General features: G+C 43.1%; 1 protein-coding gene across 8 annotated transcripts in view; it reads right to left on the reverse strand.

Moving 5' to 3' along the window:
- The window catches only part of MEGF11 (multiple EGF like domains 11), an 815,865-nt gene that overhangs the window by 766,345 nt on the left and 24,942 nt on the right, over nucleotides 1–24,578 (reverse strand). The gene's annotated exons all lie outside the window — the stretch shown is intronic.

Genomic DNA, 24,578 nt, shown 5'->3' on the forward strand with positions numbered 1-24,578 from the left:
ATTTTGTAAATCAGACAACCCTTTTAAGTTCAGTATCGCTCTCGGATATCACCAACTTATGAAGCTTTTTCATATTCTTCAGTAATGTGTGATTCTGTGAATTAATTACTATAGGTGTTTGGCACCATTAAATCAACCACTTCTTTCAGACACGTTGGACAAGAAAAAGTCCTCATACTCATCATGGCTTCACTGCAATCAACTCCGCAATGTTAACAATGAAAAAAATTCTAAAAACCCCATAAACCATGTAAAATAAAAGTCAATATAAGCTTTATGCAGGTGGAGATGATAAGGTTGAGTACAAGTGGGTCATAATGTGGACAAGCCCCATCACAGCTAAATATGTGAGTCAGAAAGTGTCTGTTCTCGTCGGGCTGAGTCTATTTGTGGCTGTATCTGTGGATCACACCTCTAAGATCACGCCGTACTCTGCTGTCATCTCTATAATAATACCAGTTACATCAGAAACTGACAAAGAGATACAGGGAAAGTCTTGATCTAGATAACCCTGAATAACACTCCACTGCATGTTTTTTACCTTTATTCCTAATCCTAATATATATATATTTCTCACAATTAGAACCAAGAATAAAACTTGGGTTTCAAATATTCACAGATCACAACACACTGTTAATTTTTTAAAGCGTTAGTAAATAGTGATGAGCGAATGTGCTCAGATAAAGTGTTATCCCAGCATGCTTGGGTGCTAACCTAGTGTCTTCGACGTGATCAAAAAATATGTTTGAATCCCTGCGGGCGGAATGTCTAGCAGCTGTTCGACAGCCGCACTACATGCAGGGATTGCCTGTTTGTTAGGCAGGAACATATTTTTCGAGCACCCCGAAGACACTTGGTTAGCACCCAAGCATACTCAGATAACACCTTATCCGAGCACGTTCCCTCATCACTATTAGCAAATTTTACATATTTTTTTTTAATTGAATTTTTAAATTATCGCCCCATAAAAGCCTTGTAGATTGTTGGAGGTCCAAGTTTTGAGACATCCACTGATCACTCAAATCACCGGGCAAAAGCACATCTCATCATCTCATGTATGAGCATGCACACTACTGCACACAGACCCAACCAGTGGGGGGGGTTTCATCATCTAGAGTCTAGACCCATGATTTAAGTGACTATAATAAAGAAAAAATATATCAAGAAATGAGGTTCAGTTTTTTTACTTCACATTTGTAACATTAAATTGAGCCAATTTTCATTCATTTTTCATCACAACTGCACAAGTGTAATGGCATACTTCCCATCTTTTACAGAAGAGAAAGGGGGACAAAATATTTCAAAATTTCTGGTCACACCCCTCACCACACCCCATAGTCACACCCATTTACTATTTCTTTCTACTCTGGCAGGAAGAGATGTCTGAGGTGGCATGGTGGCACTGAGGGACATTCAGCAGACCGACCAGGACAGCAAGGCAAAGACCACTGCGCTGCATTTGGGACAGTTAGGTATTATGGATTTATTTTTTGCATATTCATTAATTTTTGTGGCAACCAGAACTTTTTACGTAAGCTTGGGATCTTTCTTTAAGGTGAAATGTGCTGTAGTCTTTTTTTTAAGTGCCATTTTGCCACCATATTCACACATAGTGTAAATTCTGCGTCTTCTCTGATTAGTGCATTTTTGAGACTTTTATGCTTTTCCCCCTTATCTGATGCATTTTTGTTGCAGATTTGAAGCAGCGTTTTTAATGTTTCTTCTATATTAAAGAAAATCTTTCATTATTATTTTTTTTTACATTCTTTTAACATGTATTTTTTCCCAGCTCTTCGTAGAAGCCTAGAGAGAAAAAAAAGCACCAAAACAGCACAGTTCAACAGTGTATCTATGGACAGGGGGTACAGTTTCCATGAAATCACATCCACTTTGCTTGGACAGTTAAACGCAGCAGAATTTCTGCTCAAAAAAATTCTGCAAAAATCTAAAAATGGCAGTTTGGAGAAGGCACCCTTCTAATATCAGGGACCTGGAGCAGTTTGCCAAAGAATGGTCTAAAATTCCAGCAGAGCATTGTAAGAAACTCATTGATGGTTACCGGAAGCGGTTGGTCGCAGTTATTTTGGCTAAAGGTTGTGCAATCAAGTATTAGGCTGAGGGTGCCAATACTTTTGTCTGGCCCATTTTTGGAGTTTTGTGTGAAATGATCAATGTTTTGCTTTTTGCTTCATTCTCTTTTGTGTTTTTTCATTTAAGACAAATTAAATGAAGATAATAATACCAAAGAATTTGTGTTTGCAATCATTTTCAGGAAGAAACTGTGTCAATACTTTTGGCCACAACCGTATGTGAACACTGCCTAACTGTCCAAGCAAAATGGATGTGGTTTCATGAATACTCCTTCCCATTAGGCATCTAAAAACTCAGTTGAATTGTTTTCATTAATTTTTTCTCTATGGGCTTCTATGTGGAGCCTGAAAAAAGTGAAAAAACTCAGTTATATTTTTAAGTGCAGAATCAAAGATTTTTTGTCATATAAAAAAAATTAAACATTTCCTCATGTCTGCCTCAAAAAGTATCAAATAAAGGCAAACAGGCATGAAAATACACAGAAAAAATGCAATAATCAGAGATGATTGTTATTGTGTAGATTGGTGTGAATCAACAATTTGCAGTACACGTGAGCAAGGCCTCAGCGTTACATTTTTATTTTTTTTATGAGTTTAATGGAGAAAAATCATCACCCCATTTTTTTCGCAATTTACCGATTACCACATCTGTTCACTTTATTGTACCAGTTGTTACTATTACAGTGACACCACATATACCTGTTATTTGCTGATTTGTTATGTTTATTTTTATTTTTTTTAAAGTCCATTGAAAATATAATTGTAATTGTTTTTAATTTTTTATTAATTTTTTTTTAAAAATCTCTTCCTGTTATTTTCCCTCTAGAGTACAAGTGTATAAAAATGCATTGGTGTGTAGAACTGTAGTTCTATGTACCAGTACAATCTGCCTATAATGAAGAAGAATACAATGCACATTAATAATCTTTTATAATAATCTTTTATTTTTATATAGTGCTAACAAAATCCGCAGCACTTTACAGATTGCACACATTAGCATCACTGTCCCCAAAGGGCTCACAATCTAAACTCCCTATCTGTATGTCTTTGGAATGTGGGAGGAAACTGGAGTACCTGGAGGAAACCCACGCAAGCACGGGGAGAACATACAAACTCCTTGCAGATGTTGTTCTTGGTGGGATTTGAACCCAGGACCCAGTGCTAACCACTGAGCCACCGTGCCGCAGAGTAGAGTACTGCAGTGTGCAGGCGCCAGACCTCTCTGACCTTTCCCGACGCCTGCACACTGCAGTACTCTGCTCTGCCCTCAACAGGGCAAAGAATTACGCCTGCACAGGAGCCGCAACAGGCAGCAAGGAGGAGGACATCATTGCTAAAAGATGGAAGGCACCGGACCCGGACCGCCTCCCGGGTGAGTATAATATAACTCGTTTTTCTTATCTTTCAGGTTACATCGGGGGCTTATCTACAGCATTACAGAAGCTCAAGTTCATGAGTGACACTGAAATTAAAAGTAAATATAAGTTTCAAGAACATTTTGGAAAAAAAAACACTTTTCCTCATATAGAATAGTTTTATTATGTCAAAAGCTGAAAACAGAAAAGAATAAATAATTGGTATGACAATATGCATATTGATATATGTTTTAAAATTATCACCATTTTCATCATGGTATCACTGTCTCTGATGTTCACCACATTTACATGGCTCTATTGGTTATATGAGTTGTATCCCAGTGTACAGTTTTGCTGCTTGATACAGGTTTTGGTGAAATAAGTGCAATTTAAAATGTTTTTATAGGTCTTGTCTAGGCTTTTGGGATTGCTACTAAATAAACAGATATATTGTTAAAATTTAGGAAATGCAACCGATCTTTCGTATGTGTCTTTCCTCTTTATTTTAATTGCATTTGTCTTACATGTATTTTGATTAGCACTACATCAATATACAAGTGGTGCCCGCTCCACTGTTATTTTTTGGTAGAAAATTAAGCTTGCACATGTCTAAACTTGAGGCTTTTATTGAATATGTGACTTAATAAAAACACATACTTAAGTAAGGGTCCTCTCTTGCTCTCTTCTGTATAGCAGAATGTAAGCTCTTATGAACAGAGTGGTCCTATCTCTCTCCCGTAGAGTGTAAGCTCTTATAGTCAGCGGGGTCCTCTCTCTCCTGTAGAGTGTAAGCTCTTATGGTCAGCAGGGTCCTCTCTATCCTGTAGAGTGTAAGCTCTTATGGTCAGTGGGGTCCTTTCTCTCCTGTAGAGTGTAAGCTCTTAAGGTCAGTGGGGTCCTCTCTCTTCTATAGAGTGTAAGCTCCCATCAGGGGCGGACACAGACTGTAGTGGGCCCCTGTGCAAGAAATTTTTCGGGCCCCCCCCCAACCCTTCATAGGGCAACAAAGTTATTTGTTATTTGTTGTTAACTAATATTGAGGCTATGCAGGGCTGGATATAATATCTGTATAGAACATAATGTAACCCCCCCATAGAATATAATGCAGTCCCCCCCATATAGTATAATGCAGCCCCTCCATAGAATATATGGCAACCCCCTTATAGGATATAATGCAGCCCCTTAAATAGTATAATGTAGCCCCTCCATAGAATACAATGTAGCCCTCCTCATATAGTATAATGCAGCCCCCATAGAATATAATAAATATAATACAGCCCCCTTATAGAACATAATGTAGCCCCAAATAGAATATAATACAGCCCACCTCCCATAGAATATAATGTAGCCCCCCCATATTATAACACAGCCTCCCCTTAGAGAATATAATGCAAAATGTACCTCCCATGGTATATAACAGCCGCATAGTATATAGCCCAGCACCACATGGTATACAACCCAGCCCACCATGGTATACAGCCCACCATGGTATATAGCCCACCATGGTATAATACATCCAAGCATGGTATATAGCCCCCCAGAATGGTATAATACAGCCCAGCATGGTATAATACAGCCCAGCATGGTATATAGCCCCCCAGCATGGTATAATACAGCCCAGCATGGCATAATACAGCCCAGCTTGGTATATAGCCCCCCCAGCATGGTATATAGCCCTGCCCAGCATGGTATGATACAGCCCAGCATGGTATATAGCCCCCCCAGCATGGTATAATACAGCCCAGCATGATATATAGCCCCCCCAGCATGGTATAATACAACCCAGCATGGTATATAGCCCCCCCAGCATGGTATAATACAGCCCAGCATGGTATATAGCCCCACCAGCATGGTATATAGCCCCCCAGCATGGTATAATACAGCCCAGCATGGTATATAGCCCCCCCAGCATGGTATAATACAGCCCAGCATGGTATATAGCCCCTCCAGCATGGTATATAGCCCCCCCAGCATGGCATGATACAGCCCAGCATGGTATATAGCCCTCAGCATGGTATACAGTCCCCCCAGCATGGCCCCACAGTCCAACATGGTATATAGCCCCCCCAGCATGGTATGATACAGTCCAGCATGGTATATAGCCCCCCCCAGCATGGTATGATACAGCCCAGCATGGTATATAGCCCCCCCAGCATGGTATGATACAGCCCAGCATGGTATATAGCCCCCCCAGCATGGTATAATACAGCCCAGCATGGTATATAGCACCCCCCAGCATGGTATAATACAGCCCAGCATGGTATATAGCCCCCCCAGCATGGTATATAGCCCCCCCAGCATGGTATGATACAGCCCAGGATGGTATATAGCCCCCCCCAGCATGGTATAATACAGCCCAGCATGGTATATAGCCCCCCCAGTATGGTATGAGACAGCCCAGCATGGTATATAGCCCCCCAGCATGGTATATAGCCCCCCAGCATGGTATGATACAGCCCAGCATGGTATATAGCCCCCCCAGCATGGTATAATACAGCCCAGCATGGTATATAGCCCCTCCAGCATGGTATATAGCCCCCCAGCATGGTATATAGCCGCCCCAGCATGGTATAATACAGCCCAGCATGGCATAATACAGCCCAGCTTGGTATATAGCCCCCCCAGCATGGTATATAGCCCTGCCCAGCATGGTATGATACAGCCCAGCATGGTATATAGCCCCCCCAGCATGGTATAATACAGCACAGCATGGTATATAACCCCCCCAGCATGGAATAATACAGCCCAGCATGGTATATAGCCCCCCCCAGCATGGTATAATACAGCTCAGCATGGTATATAGCCCCACCAGCATGGTATATAGCCCCCCAGCATGGTATAATACAGCCCAGCATGGTATATAGCCCCCCCAGCATGGTATAATACAGCCCAGCATGGTATATAGCCCCTCCAGCATGGTATATAGCCCCCCCAGCATGGCATGATACAGCCCAGCATGGTATATAGCCCTCAGCATGGTATACAGTCCCCCCAGCATGGCCCCACAGTCCAACATGGTATATAGCCCCCCCAGCATGGTATGATACAGTCCAGCATGGTATATAGCCCCCCCAGCATGGTATGATACAGCCCAGCATGGTATATAGCCCCCCCCAGCATGGTATGATACAGCCCAGCATGGTATATAGCCCCCCCAGCATGGTATAATACAGCCCAGCATGGTATATAGCACCCCCCAGCATGGTATAATACAGCCCAGCATGGTATATAGCCCCCCAGCATGGTATATAGCCCCCAGCATGGTATGATACAGCCCAGCATGGTATATAGCCCCCCCAGCATGGTATAATACAGCCCAGCATGGTATATAGCCCCTCCAGCATGGTATATAGCCCCCCAGCATGGTATATAGCCACCCCAACATGGTATGATACAGCCCAGCATGGTATATAGCCCCCCAGCATGGTATAATACAGCCCAGCATGGTATATAGCCCCCCCAGTATGGTATGAGACAGCCCAGCATGGTATATAGCCCCCCCAGCATGGTATAATACAGCCCAGCATGGTATATAGCCCCCCAGCATGGTATATAGCCCCCCCAGCATGGTATATAGCCCCCCCCAGCATGGCCCCACAGTCCAGTACTCACACTGATTTAAAAAAAAAACAAAAAAACACACTCCTCACCTTCTCCACGTGCCGGCGTTGCTCCCAGCTCCTGTCTCCTCTCCTGCACTGCCTGCCTGATACACAGTGAGAGCGAGATGACTTCATCGCGCACCCGCTGTGTCAGAGGCAGAGCGGGGAATGATGGGAGAGGGAGCGTCAGCTGACGCCCTCTCCTCCAGGCTCCATCACTGCCTCCTCCTTCAATGCGGGGAGCGGGGGGAGGGGGGGTTGGAGTCGACGCTGGAGGCAGGCGAGCCCCTCGACTCACAGGGGCCCCTTTGCCTCCTGCAGCGCTGCTCTCCTCATTGCACTACACATGGCTAATTTGAATGTTGACATAATTAGCCATGCGGTGCTGGAGGCTGGAGGGGCCCCCTCTCCCCCGGGGCCCCTGCAATGCACAGTCTGCACGGGCGGTAGGTCCGCCCCTGGCTTCCATGATCAGTGAGGTCCTCTCTCTCTCCTATAGAGTGGAAGGTTTTATGATCTGCAGGGTCCTCTCTCTCTCCTGTAGAGTGTAAAGTCTTAAGGTCAGCGGGGTCCTCTCTCTCTCCTGTAGAGTGTAAGCTCTTATGGTCAGTGGGGTCCTGTCTCTCCTGTAGAGTGTAAGCTCTTATGGTTAGCAGGGTCGTCTCTCTTTCCTGTAGAGTGTAAGCTCTTATGGTCCGCAGGGTCCTCTCTCTGAGCGCCGAGAGATGGCTGCTCTGGCATGAGGCTCCTGAGTTTTTTAGTTTTTTACCCCGTTTAATTATTAATTCTCCCTTTGGTTCACTCACCATTGCGTAGCTACAGGATTCGGCAGAGCTGGGAGTAGTGTGGAGACTGCGATCAGCTGGGACCGGTGTCTTTCTGTCCTCGTGGAGCTCCGTGCCTGGATTCAGCTGGGAGAGAGTGAAGCTGCTGGCTGCCTGCCTTGTACCCATTTCCAGCATGCAGATGATCCCAGGATAGGAAACCTGGTGGAGTGTGCGGTGCTGGAGTTGTTCTGGAGATCTTGTGGTCCACATGGAGCTGTAGGGCTACAGGATTCGGCAGAGCTGAGAGTAGTGTGGAGACTGCGACCAGCTGGGACCGGTGTCTTTCTGTCCTCGTGGAGCTCCGTGCCTGGTTTCAGCTGGGAGAGAGTGAAGCTGCTGGCTACCTGCCTTATACCCATTTCCAGCATGCAGATGATCCCGGGATAGGAAAGCTGGTGGAGTGTGCGGTGCTGGAGATGTTCTGGAGATCTTGTGATCCAGGTGGAGCTGAAAGGGTGAGCTGGGCAGGTTTGGACTGACTGTTGGCGTGTCCCCTGATGTCCCTGTCTTGTTGCACCCATGCCCTCCCCCCCAGCAGTGCTGGGAGCACCCTTTATGGAAAGTTGTACATTTAACTCTGCTAAGCTGTGACTGTTCAGTCTTTATAGCTACAAGCTGAGTGTAGTCATGGCCACTGCACTCTGTAAACCTACTCTTATGATTTCAAGGGACGATTTATTATTCTGGAATCATCCGCAATTTCTCATGGACTCCCCTTCTTGGAGCATGATTGCTAATTCAACAATTGAGTACATAAAATCCATTACTTCTGTGAAACCTGTGGAGGTGTATTGCAAGAGAGGTAGGAGAGGAGGAGTCCTGGCACGCCTTCGGAGGAGAGGGTTCAGAACAGCTCTTCCTTCACTCCACTTGGCTAATGTCCGTTCCTTATCTAACAAAATGGAGGAACTGAACTTACTTTGTAACATGAGATCTGATATGGCCAATTCAGCTGCTCTTTGTTTTACTGAGACCTGGTTGAATGACACCATCCCTGATTGTAGTCTGGATCTACCTGGTTTTGTTATCTACAGAGCTGACCGTGATTGTGTAGCTTCAGGTAAACAAAGGGGGGGTGGGGTATGTCTCTACATCAACACTAGCTGGTGCTGTGATGTTAACATACTGGGAAAAGGTTGCTCTCCAGATCTAGAGTACCTTGCACTCAATTGTAGACCATTTTACTCTCCAAGAGAGTTTTCATCTATGGTTCTGGTTGCAGTATATATTCCCCCTCAAGCATCTGTTAAAGCTGCTATTGGTGAATTAGCTTGCAAAATATCAGAATGGGAGAAAGGATCTCCTGAAGCATTTGTGATCGTAATGGGGGACTTTAACAAAGGAAAACTCAACATGGATCTCCCCAAATTTACTCAACATATAAACTGCTTCACGAGAGAGAACAATACGCTTGATCACTGCTATACTGTCTTAATAGGGGCCTACAGGGCAGTGAGGAGAGCAGCAGTGGGCTTTTCAGATCATTGTCTAATTCATTTAATTCCAGCCTACAGGCAAAGGTTGAAAACATCCAAACCTACAGTTTATACAAAGAAGACATGGTCTGAGGAGGCAAAATTGCAACTGCAAGCATGCTTTGAATGCACGGACTGGGAGGTATTCCAGGAAACATGCTCGGGTCTGGATGAATGGGTTGATGCAGTGTCCTCATATATCCGTTTTTGTGAAGACACGTTTATTCCATCCAAATCTGTCCACTTTCGGGGAAACAACAAGCCGTGGTTTACAAATAAAGTCAGGTTGATCCGTAAGAGAAAAGAGGAGGCTTATAAAGCAGGCGATATTACTAAATTCAAGAAACTTAGGAACTCGCTATCTAAAGAGATCAAGTTAGCCAAACACGAGTATGCAAAGATTCTGGAGGAAAGGTTCTCATCAAAAGATACTAGATCTGCATGGAGAGGATTAAGAGAGGTCACCAATTATAAAAGCCACCCCACTATAGTGAACCCCAGCAGAAGTCTGGCAGCAGAGTTAAATGAATTCTACTGCAGATTTGAGGCAAGCTCTACACACAGTGGCTATTCATCTCTAAGCTCCTCAGTCTGTTCATATAAAGATCATTCATTGTGCAACACCCAAGTAGTGATCTCCGAGGCAGAGGTGATACGCATCCTGAAGGGACTTAAGGTCAAAAAGGCACCTGGCCCTGATGGTGTATCTCCAATGTGTCTGAAAGTATGTGCTACCCAACTTGCCCCTATACTGACAAATATATACAATGTGTCACTGAAAGAGTGCGTTGTACCTCAGTGTTGGAAAAATTCCACAATTATCCCTGTCCCCAAGAAAGTGGGATCCTCTGAGTTGAACGACTATAGACCAGTAGCACTCACATCTGTAGCTATGAAAGTCTTCGAAAGAATTATGATGTCCCACCTGATAAAATTCACGCAGAAGCTATGGGACCCGCTTCAGTTTGCCTATAAGGAGAATCGTTCGGCAAACGACACTGTCAATCTGGCACTGAAGTACATTTTGGATCATACAGATGAACGGCACTCATATGTCCGGATTCTTTTCATGGACTTTAGCTCAGCGTTCAATACCATTGATCCGAATTTACTTCATAAGAAAATGGTAGCTCTTGGAGTCCCTCTCAACTTATGCTTGTGGATTTATAACTTCCTGACAGCCAGGATACAGAGTGTAAAAGTTGGACCATTCACTTCGGACACCTTGGTCACAAACATCGGGGCACCTCAGGGGTGTGTTTTGTCCCCGTTACTGCTTTCTCTCTATACGAATGATTGCATCTCTTCAGCAGACTCAGTAAAAATCTTGAAATTTGCCGATGATATGACACTGATTGGTCTCATCAGGGGAAATGCTGAAGACTTGTATCGGAGTGAGGTGGAAAGAATATGTGACTGGTGTAAAGCCAATAATCTTGTACTCAACACTAAAAAAACTGCTGAGATGGTTGTGGATTTTAGGAAAGATCAACATGAGATACTTCCAATCTACATCCATGACGAAGTGGTTCTTAGGGTCACAAAGACCAAATTCCTTGGTGTTATCATCTCTCATGATCTTAAATGGGGGAAAAACGTGGATGCTGTTATAAGAAAAGCACAACAGAGGATGTTCTTCCTGCGTCAGCTGAAAAGATATGGTTTGTCTAAGAATCTGCTGATCTTATTCTTTAATGCTGTCATCAGATCTGTGATTTGTTCCTCTCTGATAGTCTGGTATGGGGGAGCCACTGCGCATGACAAACTCCGCTTACAAAGGACTTTCAGAACAGCAGAGAGAATTATAGGCTCCCCCCTGCCTAAAATCCAGGATCTTTATGATAAGAGTATTCGATCCCACGCATTGAAAATTTCATCCGATCCCTCTCACTCGGGACACTCCTCATTCCAACTACTCCCTTCAGGACGTCGCTTCAGAGTCCCCAAATGCAGTACCAACCGCCATATGAACAGCTTCTATCCACTCTCTGTTCAACAATTAAATCGTCATGTGTAGACTATATACTGTATCTGTCTTGTTAGATGTTACTTGTTGTATCTGTTGTTATATATTATGTTGCCTCTTTGCCACAAAGAATTCCTTGTATATATGTAATATGTACTTGGCGATAATAAATTTGATTGATTGATTGATTGATTGATTGATAGAGTGTAAGCTCTTATGATTAGCAGGGTCGTCTCTCTTTCCTGTAGAGTGTAAGCTCTTATGGTCAGTGGGGTCCTCTTTCTCTCCTGTACAGTGTAAGCTCTTATAGTCAGCAGAGTCCTGTCTCTCTTGCCTGGAGAGTGCAAGCTCTTATGGTGGGTGAGGTTCACTGTCTCCCCAGCTCTCCTCTCCCTCTGGTGTATTTCCTAGCAATTACAAGCTTTCCAGTATTGACTTACTTTTTTGGAGGGAAACTGGGCAAAGTCGGCAAATTCAAATATCAAAAGATCCGCTCATCTCTAATTGTGAGTATTAGAGGATGGTTCCCCATTCTTCCAAAATGAAGAGTGACTACACAGAATGCTTCTCCCTGTGGATGGCTTGGATATACAGTTGATTAATGGGTGAACAATTTGTAACCATTACCATTATAGGATTCTTCTAAAATGTCTTATCTTGGAGATCATACCCTTCCCCCTTTTCTGCAGTCTGTTAGAATTTTAACTCAGTTGAGAATTAAAGGCAAATGCAGACAGATGGATTGCAAAAATTTTATGGGATAAAGGACCAACCAGGGGGTTGGTAGAAGTAAGGCAACTGGACTAATGCGGCTATAATACGGACATCATGTTGTGTTTTGAGTGATTGGCTGATCAACACCGTCTTCTAAGGAAAACCTACATACCCCCGTACTGGGGTGTAACAGCGAGCTATCTAGTGTTTTACAGAGAAAACCTAGAAATGACACAAGGATTTCCCTGTCTAGATATTCTTCCACTCTCACATTCTGAATGAAAGGAGACAGGCAGCTTTTATATATTAATCTTCGTGCTGCCAGACTTCTGTGTGTCTGCGATGAATTGAAGGGTTTTCAGAGCCGATGCCAAGAGATGCGGAAAGTAACAAGTTCATGTCTGTGCGCTAGAGACTTGTGGGCTTGTAATGCTTCTCTCGATGAAGCATCTTTCACGGTAGATAAGCTCCACTGCCCACCCCCCAATAGAGATGTTTGTTTCCTATGATTTGCTATTCTTCCAGAAATACACAATAGTCTGATATCTCTCCAGATCATCTTATGATCTTCTCTACCTCATGGATCAGTTTTTACTATGAATATTTTACATGACCAACACAATAATTTGTACAAGGTTGGGGTCTCAAAGTGGCTTATTGTTTGAGTATTAATGGTGGCCACGGAGGCAAAAATTTGCTGATCCAGAGACAGTGCCACTCTTTGCCTTGTTCAGAATTACAGCTCAGCCCCATCCACAGCAGACAACAATGAGGTGGTTTCTGAAAGTTTTTATTTCTCGTTATAAATCCTATAAAGGAGATGTCCAACCTAAGACATCTATGTCATACTAACAAGATATGAAAAAATAGTATGGGTGAGACAACCTGATGGAGCGCCAGGCTGGCAGGTCAGGAAGCGCCAATTCAGAATAGTCCGATGCAGCTCCTGCCGGGTACCTCAGATGAGGATGTGTTCAATAGGGCAGGATGTCCCAGTCGCAGGGGAGCACAAAGGACATGGAGAGGCTCAATAGATTAAAAGATTTCTTTAGTTTCTTGAATTCCACAACGCGTTTCGACAAATAGCTTCTGTCTTCATCAGGTGCCATCTGATGAAGACAGAAGCTATCTGTCGAAACGCGTTGTGGAATTCAAGAAACTAAAGAAATCTTTTAATCTATTGACCCTTTCCATGTCCTTTACATCCTACACTAATATACTAACAAGATATGTCAGTGTTCTGAGAGATTGGGGGTCCTACTGCTACGAATAGCATCTATATCCAGAATGGGTTCCTAATGCTCGCTTTCAGGAATGAGGAAGTGATAGCACATGCTCAGCATTTTATAGTGATTTCTATGGGATCTCTGAAAATTGCAGACCCGATTGCTTGGCAATATTCATAGCTCCTATATAAATGAATGGAAGAAGCCATGCATATGCTCCGACCTCTCCATTCTAGATTGTGCAGGATGGGCCACATTCTCAAGATAAATGCAGGTCACAGCAGATGGACCTTTATCTATCGACATTTATGGCTGTCCTGCCACTACTGTCCCAGATGGGACAAGGCTCATAAGGCTAAATATTGACTTTTGTAAGTACTTTTTTGGGGGATGGTTCAAAATAGTTTAGCTATTCTATCTAGCAAAAAAATATATATGTAAACTACATCATAATGGATGAGACCTATTTAGCTGAGGTTCCTAGGAAGTGTAATCTGTGATATCAGTAAGAACAGATCTTAACAACCCTCAAAAAAGTATATGACTTTCAATTCATTTTCACAGTGGCAGAGAATGATTTTGACCCATCAAGCTTATGCATGCAGCAGTATATATCTACAGATACCCTGCATGCAGCAGTAATCTTCGGTTTGTACAGTGCATACAGCAGTATTCATCTACAGATATAAAGCATTCAGCAGTAATCTTCGGTTTGTACTATGTATGCAGCCATATTCATCTGTTGATATTATGCATGTAGCTATGTTCATCTACAGATCGGTTAGCATGCAGTATTACTCATCCTTTGATACCAAGCATGCAGCCATATTCATCTGTTGATACTGTGCATTCAGAAGTATTTTTTTTTTTGCATTCAGGTGACTTCTATATGATCAACATGTCTGCAACTTCTTTTCCACCATGCAAATTAAATTAAGCTAACGAGCAACTCTGTGCCTCGTGCCTCAAAATATTGTTGATAGCTCATGATGTTGTCATTTCCAAATGAATGGAAAATCTTCTTATTGTATAACATATAAATGTTTTCCTCCAATAGAGACGTAAAATTTAATTACAAAGTAGTATTTGCATCTAATGAGCTCTGAATTTTACAGTGTTTCTGCAAAAAGAACTAGTTTCTGAAACATCGTCGTTCTCGTTCTTTCCACAAAACAACCTACTCCCTCTCCTTTAGTACATTTTAAGCTAAGAGGCACAATTATAGCTCTTTGATCAATCACAAAAAGAGAAAAACAGAAAATTAGCCAATAGCAGAAAGAAATAAAATGCATTTTCAAAATCTGGTCCCTGTTGTGCATATCTAGATTTGGGTAAAAGCTTTATTTTAATTCATATTTCCCATAATTTCATATGGTCAAAGGAGGCACTTAAACTTTTTTTATTTATTTAATGTTTCTTTGCAGTTTTCGATTTTAACTTCGTCTGAATTTACAACCCTTTTTATACAAGTGAGCAATGAAAGCAGAATGTCTGATGTGCCCTTTTGAATTAATTTACTTATCTGTTGGGAGGACTAGCAAACTGTCCAACTGAAAGATCATAATGGATCCTTTTCATGACTTCAGAAATAAAAGATGGAGGGACAATTGGCAACCTAGTGGTTGATCACCCACTATACATCCTGTATTTCAGAGCTGGGAGAGTAGTGATGAGCGCTTATCACTTCTCATTACTAGTGGAGAGCATTTTTTCTAAGGGACAGACAACTGCACCAGGGACTAAAGGGAGAGGCAGCTTATAATGAGGGCAGGGGGGCCTGTCGCTTGGAGCATAAAGCGCTGGTGGTCCCATGACCAGATGGGGAAAACAGGGATAGAATTCTATCAGGGACTTATAATGTATTGGGGCATGGTGGAGGAAGCTATCAGGGACTTATAATGTATCGGGGCATGGCGGAGGATGCTATCAGGGACGTATAATGTATTGGGGCATGGCGGAGGATGCTATCAGGGACGTATAATGTATTGGGGCATGGTGGAGGATGCTATCAGGGACTTATAATGTATTGAGGCATGGTGGAGGATGCCATCAGGGACTTATAATGTATTGGGGCATGGCGGAGGATGCTATCAGGGACTTACAATGTATTGGGGCATGGTGGAGGATACTATCAGGGACTTATAATGTATTGGGGCATGGTGGAGGATGCCATCAGGGACTTATAATGTATTTGGGCATGGCGGAGGATGCCATCAGGGACTTATAATGTATTGGGGCATGGCGGAGGATGCTATCAGGGACGTATAATGTATTGGGGCATGGTGGAGGATGCTATCAGGGACTTACAATGTATTGGGGCATGGTGGAGGATGCTATCAGGGACGTATAATGTATTGGGGCATGGTGGAGGATGCTATCAGGGACGTATAATGTATTGGGGCAAGGTGGAGGATGCTATCAGGGACTTATAATGTATTGGGGCATGGTGGAGGATGCTATCAGGGACTTTTAATAAATTGAGAGCTGGGGTGAGGAAATTATAGAAGGACTTATAATGAATTAGGGGGGATGATATCAGGGAATAATACAGGAATTGGGGCATAGGGCAGGATGCTATCATGGACTTATAATGAATTTATGGTGGGTGGAATGCCATCAGGGGTTTAGCTCTCACCCTCAATTCATTATAATTCCTTCTATAGCATCTCACTCCACCATCATTTCATTATAAGTTCCTGATAGCATCCCCCCCCCAGTTCATTATAAGTCCTTCTATAGCATTCCCCCACTACCGGATTCATTCTAAGACCATGTATAACATAACCTACCACCCACAAGTTATTATAAAGCTCTACAGGTACTTATAATTACCTAGAGGGAGATTCACAAGGACTCATTTATATTTATTGGGAGGCAGAAATGATAGCTAATGGGGGCACAGTGTTGGCTTACCAATTTATAATTTGAATGGTGTGTGACTCATTGGATATCAATGGTGTGGTTCATATTTGTATTTACGAGCGCAGTGTTGGAGATATTTTGTTCAGGAGGCAAATGTATATATAATATATATATAAGCTTGTCAAGGCTGCAGTGTAGTTCGACAAGTCGTGGCTGGAAGAGGTCGACAAAGATCTGACCATATGAAAACAAACTAAAGAGAATGACTGTATCGGATCAGTCGAGATGTCTCGGTAAGTCAATGGACATAAATATTTATTGTGTATCAATACTGTATGACTTGCAGAGAGGTGACGGGAATAATACTGTAGTTTGTAAAACAACCACCCTTAGGCCATATTCACACATTTGTGTAAAATATCCTTGTGCTTCAAGATTTATATTATCGGATGGCACACAGACCCACAGTTGCATAGATCCAGTCAATGATATGATATGAATGATATGAGGTGTGGCAAAGAAGATCCAAGACACCATACTCAGAAGGGAAGTAAGAAAATTTCTGAAGCAATCAACATGGAGGAGATTGGAACAAAGCAAAATTCTCTAAAATGCATGCTCCCAAACGCCAAAAGCCTGACAAACAAGATGGAAGAACTAGAAGCAGAAATATCTACAGGTAACTATGACATAGTGGCAATAACCGAGACATGGTTAGATGAAAGCTATGACTGGGAGGTTAACTTAAAGGGTTGCAGTCTGTTTAGAAAGGATCGTAAAAATCGGAGTGGAGGAGGGATTTGTCTTTATGTAAAGTCTTGTCTAAAGTCCATTTTAAGGGAAGATATTAGCGAAGGGAATGAGGATGTCGAGTCCATATGGGTCGAAATACATGGAGGGAAAAATAGTAACAAAATTATCTTTGGGGTCTGTTACAAACCCCCAAATATAACAGAAATCATGGAAAGTTTACTACTAAGGCAGATAGATGAAGCTGCAACCCATAATGAAGTCCTTGTTATGGGGGACTTTACCCGGATATTAACTGGGAAACTGAGACCTGTGAAACCCATAAAGGCAACAGGTTAATGCTAATAGCCAAGAATAGTTATCTTTCACATTTGGTGCAGAATCCAACCAGAGGAGCAGCACTTTTAGACCTAATACTATCTAACAGACCTGACAGAATAACAAATCTGCAGGTTGTTGGGCATCTAGGAAATATTGACCACAATATTGTACAGTTTCACTTGTCTTTCGCTAGGGGGACATGTCAGGGAGTCACAAAAACACTGAACTTTAGGAAGGCAAAGTTTGACCAGCTTAGAGATGCCCTTAATCTGGTTGACTGGGACAATGTCCTCAGAAATAAGAATACAGAAAATAAATGGGAAATGTTTAAGAACATCCCTAATAGGCACTGTAAGCGGTTTATACCTTGTGGGAATAAAAGGACAAAAAATAGGAAAAACCCAATGTGGCTAAACAAAAAAGTAAGAGGGGCAATTAACAGTAAAAAGAAAGCATTTAAACTACTAAAGCAGGATGGCACCGTTGAAGCTCTAAAAAACTATAAGGAGAAAAATTCTTTATCTAAAAAAATAATTAAAGCTGCCAAAAAGGAAACAGAGAAGCATATTGCTAAGGAGAGTAAAACTAATCCCAAGCTGTTCTTCAACTATATCAATAGTAAAAGAATCAAAAGTGAAAGTGTAGGCCCATTAAAAAATTGTGAAGAAAGTATGGTTGTAGATGATGAGGAAAAAGCTAATATATTAAACACCTTCTTCTCCACGATATTCACGGTGGAAAATGAAATGCTAAGTGAAATGCCGAGAGACAAAGAAAACCCCAAATTAAGGCTGGTTTCACATTTGCGTTTTTTTTTCGCGGTAATTTAGCGCTAAATAGCGCATGCGTTTTTTTTTCCTATACTTTGCATGGGATGCGCTTATGTGCGCATACACATGCGTTTGTACGCGTTTTACCGCGCATGCGTTTTTTTGCGGTATGCGCTCGGGCGCACAAAATGCAACTTGTTGCATTTTTTGTGCGTCCGATTTGCCTCAAAAAAACGCATGCGCGCGCAATGCGTTTTTTTACAGCAAGACACCCAATATAAGTCTATGGGTGCGCATATGTGCGCATTGGCATGCTTATGTATGCGTTTTTTTGCACATGCGTTTTTTTTTTGTTAACCATGGAATTTAGGGGTTTGGGTTAGAGTTAGGGTTAGTTAAGGGGGTTTAGGGTTAGGGTTAGGGTCAGGGTTAGGGTTAGGGTTAGGGTTAGGGTCAGGGTTAGGGTTAAGTATGGTTTGGTTAAGGGTTAGGGTCAGGGTTAGGGTTAGGGTTAGGGTCAGGGTTAGGGTTAGGGTTAAGTATGGTTTGGTTAAGGGTTAGGGTCAGGGTTAGGGTTAGGGTTAGGGTCAGGGTTAGGGTCAGGGTTAGGGTTAAGTATGGTTTGGTTAAGGGTTAGGGTCAGGGTTAGGGTTAGGGTTAGGGTCAGGGTTAGGGTTAGGGTAAAGGTTAGTTAGGGTTTGGGTTAGGGTTAAGTATGGTTTGGTTAAGGGTTAGGGTCAGGGTTAGGGTTAAGTATGGTTTGGTTAAGGGTTAGGGTTAGGGTTAGGGTTAGGGTCAGGGTTAGGGTTAGGGTCAGGGTTAGGGTTAGGGTTAAGGTTAGTTAGGGTTTGGGTTAGGGTTAAGTATGGTTTGGTTAAGGGTTAGGGTCAGGGTTAGGGTTAAGTATGGTTTGGTTAAGGGTTAGGGTCAGGGTTAGGGTTAGGGTTAGGGTCAGGGTTAGGGTTAGGGTTAAGTATGGTTTGGTTAAGGGTTAGGGTCAGGGTTAGGGTTAGGGTTAGGGTCAGGGTTAGGGTCAGGGTTAGGGTTAAGTATGGTTTGGTTAAGGGTTAGGGTCAGGGTTAGGGTTAGGGTTAGGGTCAGGGTTAGGGTTAAGGTTAGTTAGGGTTTGGGTTAGGGTTAAGTATGGTTTGGTTAAGGGTTAGGGTCAGGGTTAGGGTTAAGTATGGTTTGGTTAAGGGTTAGGGTTAGGGTTAGGGTCAGGGTTAGGGTTAGGGTTAAGGTTAGTTAGGGTTTGGGTTAGGGTTAAGTATGGTTTGGTTAAGGGTTAGGGTCAGGGTTAGGGTTAAGTATGGTTTGGTTAAGGGTTAGGGTTAGGGTCAGGGTTAGGGTTAGGGTTAGGGTCAGGGTTAGGGTTAGTAAAGTCATGGTTTGGGTTAGTGTGAGGGGCCACCTAATGTTGGAAAAAAACGCAAACGCGGTAAAAACGCACTAAAAACGCATACAAACGCATAAAAACGCTGCGTTTTTTTCATGCATGCTCATAAAAATGCTTGAAAAAAACGCAGCAGTTGTATGCTTTTGTATGCGTTTTTCAATGCGTTTTTTTGCGGGAAAAACGCGCTGCAAAAAAAAGCAAGTGTGAAACAGGCCTTAGGGTCACCAATCTAACCCAAGAAGAGGTGCAAAACCGGCTAAATAAGATTAAAATAGATAAATCTCCGGGTCCGGATGGCATACACCCACGAGTACTAAGAGAACTAAGTAATGTAATAGACAAACCATTATTTCTTATATTTAGAGACTCTATAGCGACGGGGTCTGTTCCACAGGACTGGCGAATAGCAAATGTGGTGCCAATATTCAAAAAGGGCTCTAAAAGTGAACCTGGAAATTATATGCCAGTAAGTCTAACCTCTATTGTTGGTAAAATATTTGAAGGGTTTCTGAGGGATGTTATTCTGGATTATCTCAATGAGAATATCTGTTTAACGCCATATCAGCATGGGTTTATGAGGAATCGCTCCTGTCAAACCAATCTAATCAGTTTTTATGAAGAGGTAAGCTATAGACTGGACCAAGGTGAGTCATTCGATGTGGTATATCTTGATTTTTCCAAAGGGTTTGATACCGTGCCACACAAGAGGTTGGTGCACAAAATGAGAATGCTGGGTCTGGGGGAAAATGTGTGTAAATGGGTAAGTAACTGGCTTAGTGATAGAAAGCAGAGGGTGGTTATAAATGGTATATTCTCTAACTGGGTCGCTGTGACCAGTGGGGTACCGCAGGGGTCGGTGTTGGGACCTACTCTCTTCAACATATTTATTAACGATCTGGTAGAAGGTTTGCACAGTAAAATATCGATATTTGCAGATGATACAAAACTATCTAAAGCAGTCAATATAAGAGAAGATAGTATTCTGCTACAGATGGATCTGGATAAGTTGGGAACTTGGGCCGAAAGGTGGCAGATGCAGTTTAACAATGATAAATGTAAGGTTATACACATGGGAATAAGGAATCAATATCACCATTACACACTGAACGGTAAACCACTGGGTAAATCTGACATGGAGAAGGACTTGGGGATCCTAGTTAATGATAAACTTACCTGGAGCAGCCAGTGCCAGGCAGCGGCTGCCAAGGCAAACAGGATCATGGGGTGCATTAAAAGAGGTCTGGATACACATGATGAGAGCATTATACTGCCTCTGTACAAATCTCTGGTTAGACCGCACATGGAGTACTGTGTACAGTTTTGGGCACCGGTGCTCAGGAAGGATATAATGGAACTAGAGCAGGTACAAAGGAGGGCAACAAAATTAATTAAAATTAATAAAGGGAATGGGGGAACTACAATACCCAGAGAGATTAGCAAAATTAGGATTATTAAGTCTAGAAAAAAGACGACTAAGGGGCAATCTAATAACCATGTATAAGTATATAAGGGGACAATACAAATATCTCTCCGAGGATCTGTTTATACCAAGGAAGGTGACGGTCACAAGGGGGCATTCTCTGCGTCTGGAGGAGAAAAGGTTTTTCCACCAACATAGAAGAGGATTCTTTACTGTTAGGGCAGTGAGAATCTGGAATTCCCTGCCTGAGGAGGTGGTGATGGCGAACTCAGTGGAAGGGTTCAAGAGAGGCCTGGATGTCTTCCTGGAGCGTAACAATATTGTATCTTACAGTTATTGTTAGGTTCTTTAGAAGGATGAAGATCTGGGGATTTATTCTGACAGAATTTTATAGGCTGAACTGGATGGACTAATGTCTTTTTTCAGCCTTACTAACTATTTTACTATGTTACTATGTAAACGTCCATGAAAATCACAGATACGAGAATGAGATCCATGAGAATCAAGGCAAGTCCTATTCCGCTCCGATTTTGAGGATCAGAATAAGACACAGGCAAAGGGTTTGTGTGCTGTCCAAGAAAAATAAACAGCACAACCACACTTCAAACAGATGTGTGAATGTTTCCTTATTATGTCTAGCAAAGTCCCTTAGTATGTAGTGTACTCACTTATTAGTTACAGCTCCATCCCTTATTATAATGTCTTTAATTACAGATTCCTCTTAGTATGTATAGTATCATCCCTTATTAAATAGCATTTGCTCCTATTATGTACAGCGCCATCCCTTATTGCATGACAAATTTGGACAATATTAGGCTCCACTTCTGTAATGAAGAATACTTAGGACTAAGATGAGTTGAACATTTTTAATTTCCAAAATGCACGTCAACACAGGACTAGCGTCTTTTTCAAGTGAAAAAAACAATTGCACCATTTGATGCAATTGTTTTTTCACTTGAAAAGACACAAGTCCAGAATTTAAACACGTTGTGGAAATTAAAAACATGCAACTCATTTTGATCCTAAGGATTCTTTATTACAGCAGTGCAGCCGGGTATTATGTTATCGTTCAAGTAGGTCAATTATCCTGAAAGAGAACATTCCCCGGACACGAGGCAGCAGCAGCTATGTTCAGGTGTCCTTAGGAGTTGTGCCCGCACACAACCTGCTCAGTCGAAGGGTTCAAGAGAGGCCTGGATGTCTTCCTGGAGCGTAACAATATTGTATCTTACAGTAGAGATGAGCGACTTTGCCTTTTTTCGGGTCGAGTCGGGTTTCATGAAATCCGACTTCTCAAAAGTCGGGTCGAAGAAAATCGTCCGACTATCGTGAAAAATCGAAGGCCGACTGAAACACGAAACCCAATGCAAGTCAATGAAGAAGAAAAGTCAGCAGTGAGTGGAGGACAGGAAACACACCTACAGTGCCCATTTTAATGTCAAAAACATCAATTCTTATTACTTAAGCTTGTCAACCTTAATTTACTTTATAATAATAGTTAGGCATTGAAAACTGGGGGTTATTTGGCTAAAGTTGAGGGGGAGGTAGGGCTGGCTCCAGATTTTCGTGGGCCCAGGGCCAAAGAGTGCCAATGGGCTCCTTTAACACATGCCACAATTCATGATCCTCTGATACGGCAGAGAAATAGCGGTATAGTACAATGAAAAATACTTCACGTCTTACATCTCATGACTGATATCCATTTTAAATTCACCAATAGCTCCAAAAACAGACAGTATATTACTCCATACAGTATTATGGCCACCGCATAGTGCGCTATACAGAGTATTGAGGCCCATATATTTCTCCATACAGAATCATTGGTCCCATATAATGTTTGAAACAGTATATGATGAGCTCCACATAATGCTACAGTATATGTTGGTCCCCATGGATGAAGCTCCACTGTGTTATGGGCCCAAATAATGCTCCATATATAATGGGCCCCATTTCTAATGCTCCAGTGCAAAATGGGCCCAGTAAATGCTGCTCCAGTGTCTGATGTCCACCTTTGGAATGCTCCAGTGTATGGTGGGCCTCATATATCATTCTCCAGAGTATAGTGCTCCCCAAAAATAGCTGTCCCAACATTGAAAACAATTAAATAAGTTTCCTTGCTAGGGAATCCCTGTACTAGTCTGGACTCCTCGTCGTCCCCATCTTCCATCTCACTGCACTTGGACTGTTTAGGCAGAGGGCGTACAGACGTGATGTCATCGCGCTCTCTGACCAGAATGTCACTGTCAGGAAACGCGGAAGACGTCATGGCGGTGGAGCAGGGAGAGGTAAGTATTTCAACTTTGCAAGTGCTGTGATCCTGAGCAAGCAGGGGGGGCCCACTCGTTGGCGACGGCACTGGCACAGGGCCCCTCATAGTACGCCGGTGTGTCTGACGGCGGGTGTGCACCCCCACCGTCAGAGACACTTGATTCTACTATGAGGGACCTTGTGCCAGTGCCTTTGCCAAACAGTGTGCCCACCCACCTGTCCAGGGTAACGGCACTCGCACGGGTGCGTGCGCTAGGTGGTGACCCCGGCCCTGTGGGGGGAAGCAGCCCAGTTAGGGAGGTGGAAAAATTGGCATATGTTGATGTTGGACATTCAGCAGCTGCAAATGGAGTAATTGGAGAAGTCCGCGGAAGAGGAGGACAAAAGCAAGCCATTTTCCTGGAAACCTACGTGTCAGCAGGGGAGGGTGGGACAAAATCCTTTGAAACCCATGCATGGTTCATTTTAATGAAGGTTAGATCATCAACATTTTGGGTTGACAGACGGGTCCTTTTTTCTGTCAGGATTGATCCAGCAGCACTGAAGACTCGTTCAGATAACACACTAGCAGCAGGGCAAGCCAGGTGTCAAGTTTACTGGCCCAATAGTCAAAGGGGAATGACCGGTGAGGGACAACATCGATATGGGAGAAGTAGTTTGTTACTATAGTTGACAACTGCTGTCTCTTGTCACTTTCGATCGATGCAGTATTACCAGTCGTGTGAGCGGTAAAAAAAAATCAGTCCACAACATGGTCATGAAACCCCTGTGTCCAACGCCACTTCGGCTGTGTGCACCACGAACACCTCTTTCATGTTGCCACCTACGGCTTGTTGGAAAAACATCACCGCCGCTGTGTGCTGGGAATGCCTCAAACAAACGGTTTACCAGAGTTGCTTGTTTGTTAGCCAATATTAGCTCTAGGTTCTCCTGTGGCATGATGTTTTGGAATTTGCCTTTATAGCGTGGATCCAGGATGCTGGCAAACCAGTAGTCGTCATCGTTCATCATTTTGGCAATGCGGGGGTCCCTTTTTAGGATCTGCAAGGCATAATCAGACATGTGGGCCAATGTTCCAGGTGTCAATGATGTACTGCGAGTGCTGGGTGGAGGAGCACTTTCTGGCAAATCCACATCCCTCCAGTCACGCACAAACCCTGTACCTGACCTTGCCACGCCAAAATTTTTTCCTACCCCCTGAGAAGCATCCTCCTCCCCAAAATAATCATCCCCATCATCCTCCTCCTCTTCTTCCTCCACCTCGTCAACGAGACTTCCCTGACCAGAAAATGGCTGACTGTCATCAAGGCTTCCCTCCTCCTCTACCTCCTCGGCTGCAGACACCTGCTCCTTAATGTGCATCAAAGTTTGCATAAGCAGACGCATAAGTGGGATGCTCATGCTTATGATGGCGTCGTCTGCACTTACCAGCCGTGTGCATACCTCAAAACACTGAAGGACTTTACAGAGGTCTTCCAGCTTCGACCACTGCACACCAGACAACTCCATGTCTGCCTGCAAACTGCCTGCCCGTGT

This window comes from Dendrobates tinctorius, unplaced genomic scaffold (assembly GCF_039654945.1).
Source record: "Dendrobates tinctorius isolate UK_male_01 unplaced genomic scaffold, ASM3965494v1 ptg000022l, whole genome shotgun sequence".
NCBI classification, from domain to species: Eukaryota; Metazoa; Chordata; class Amphibia; order Anura; family Dendrobatidae; genus Dendrobates; species Dendrobates tinctorius.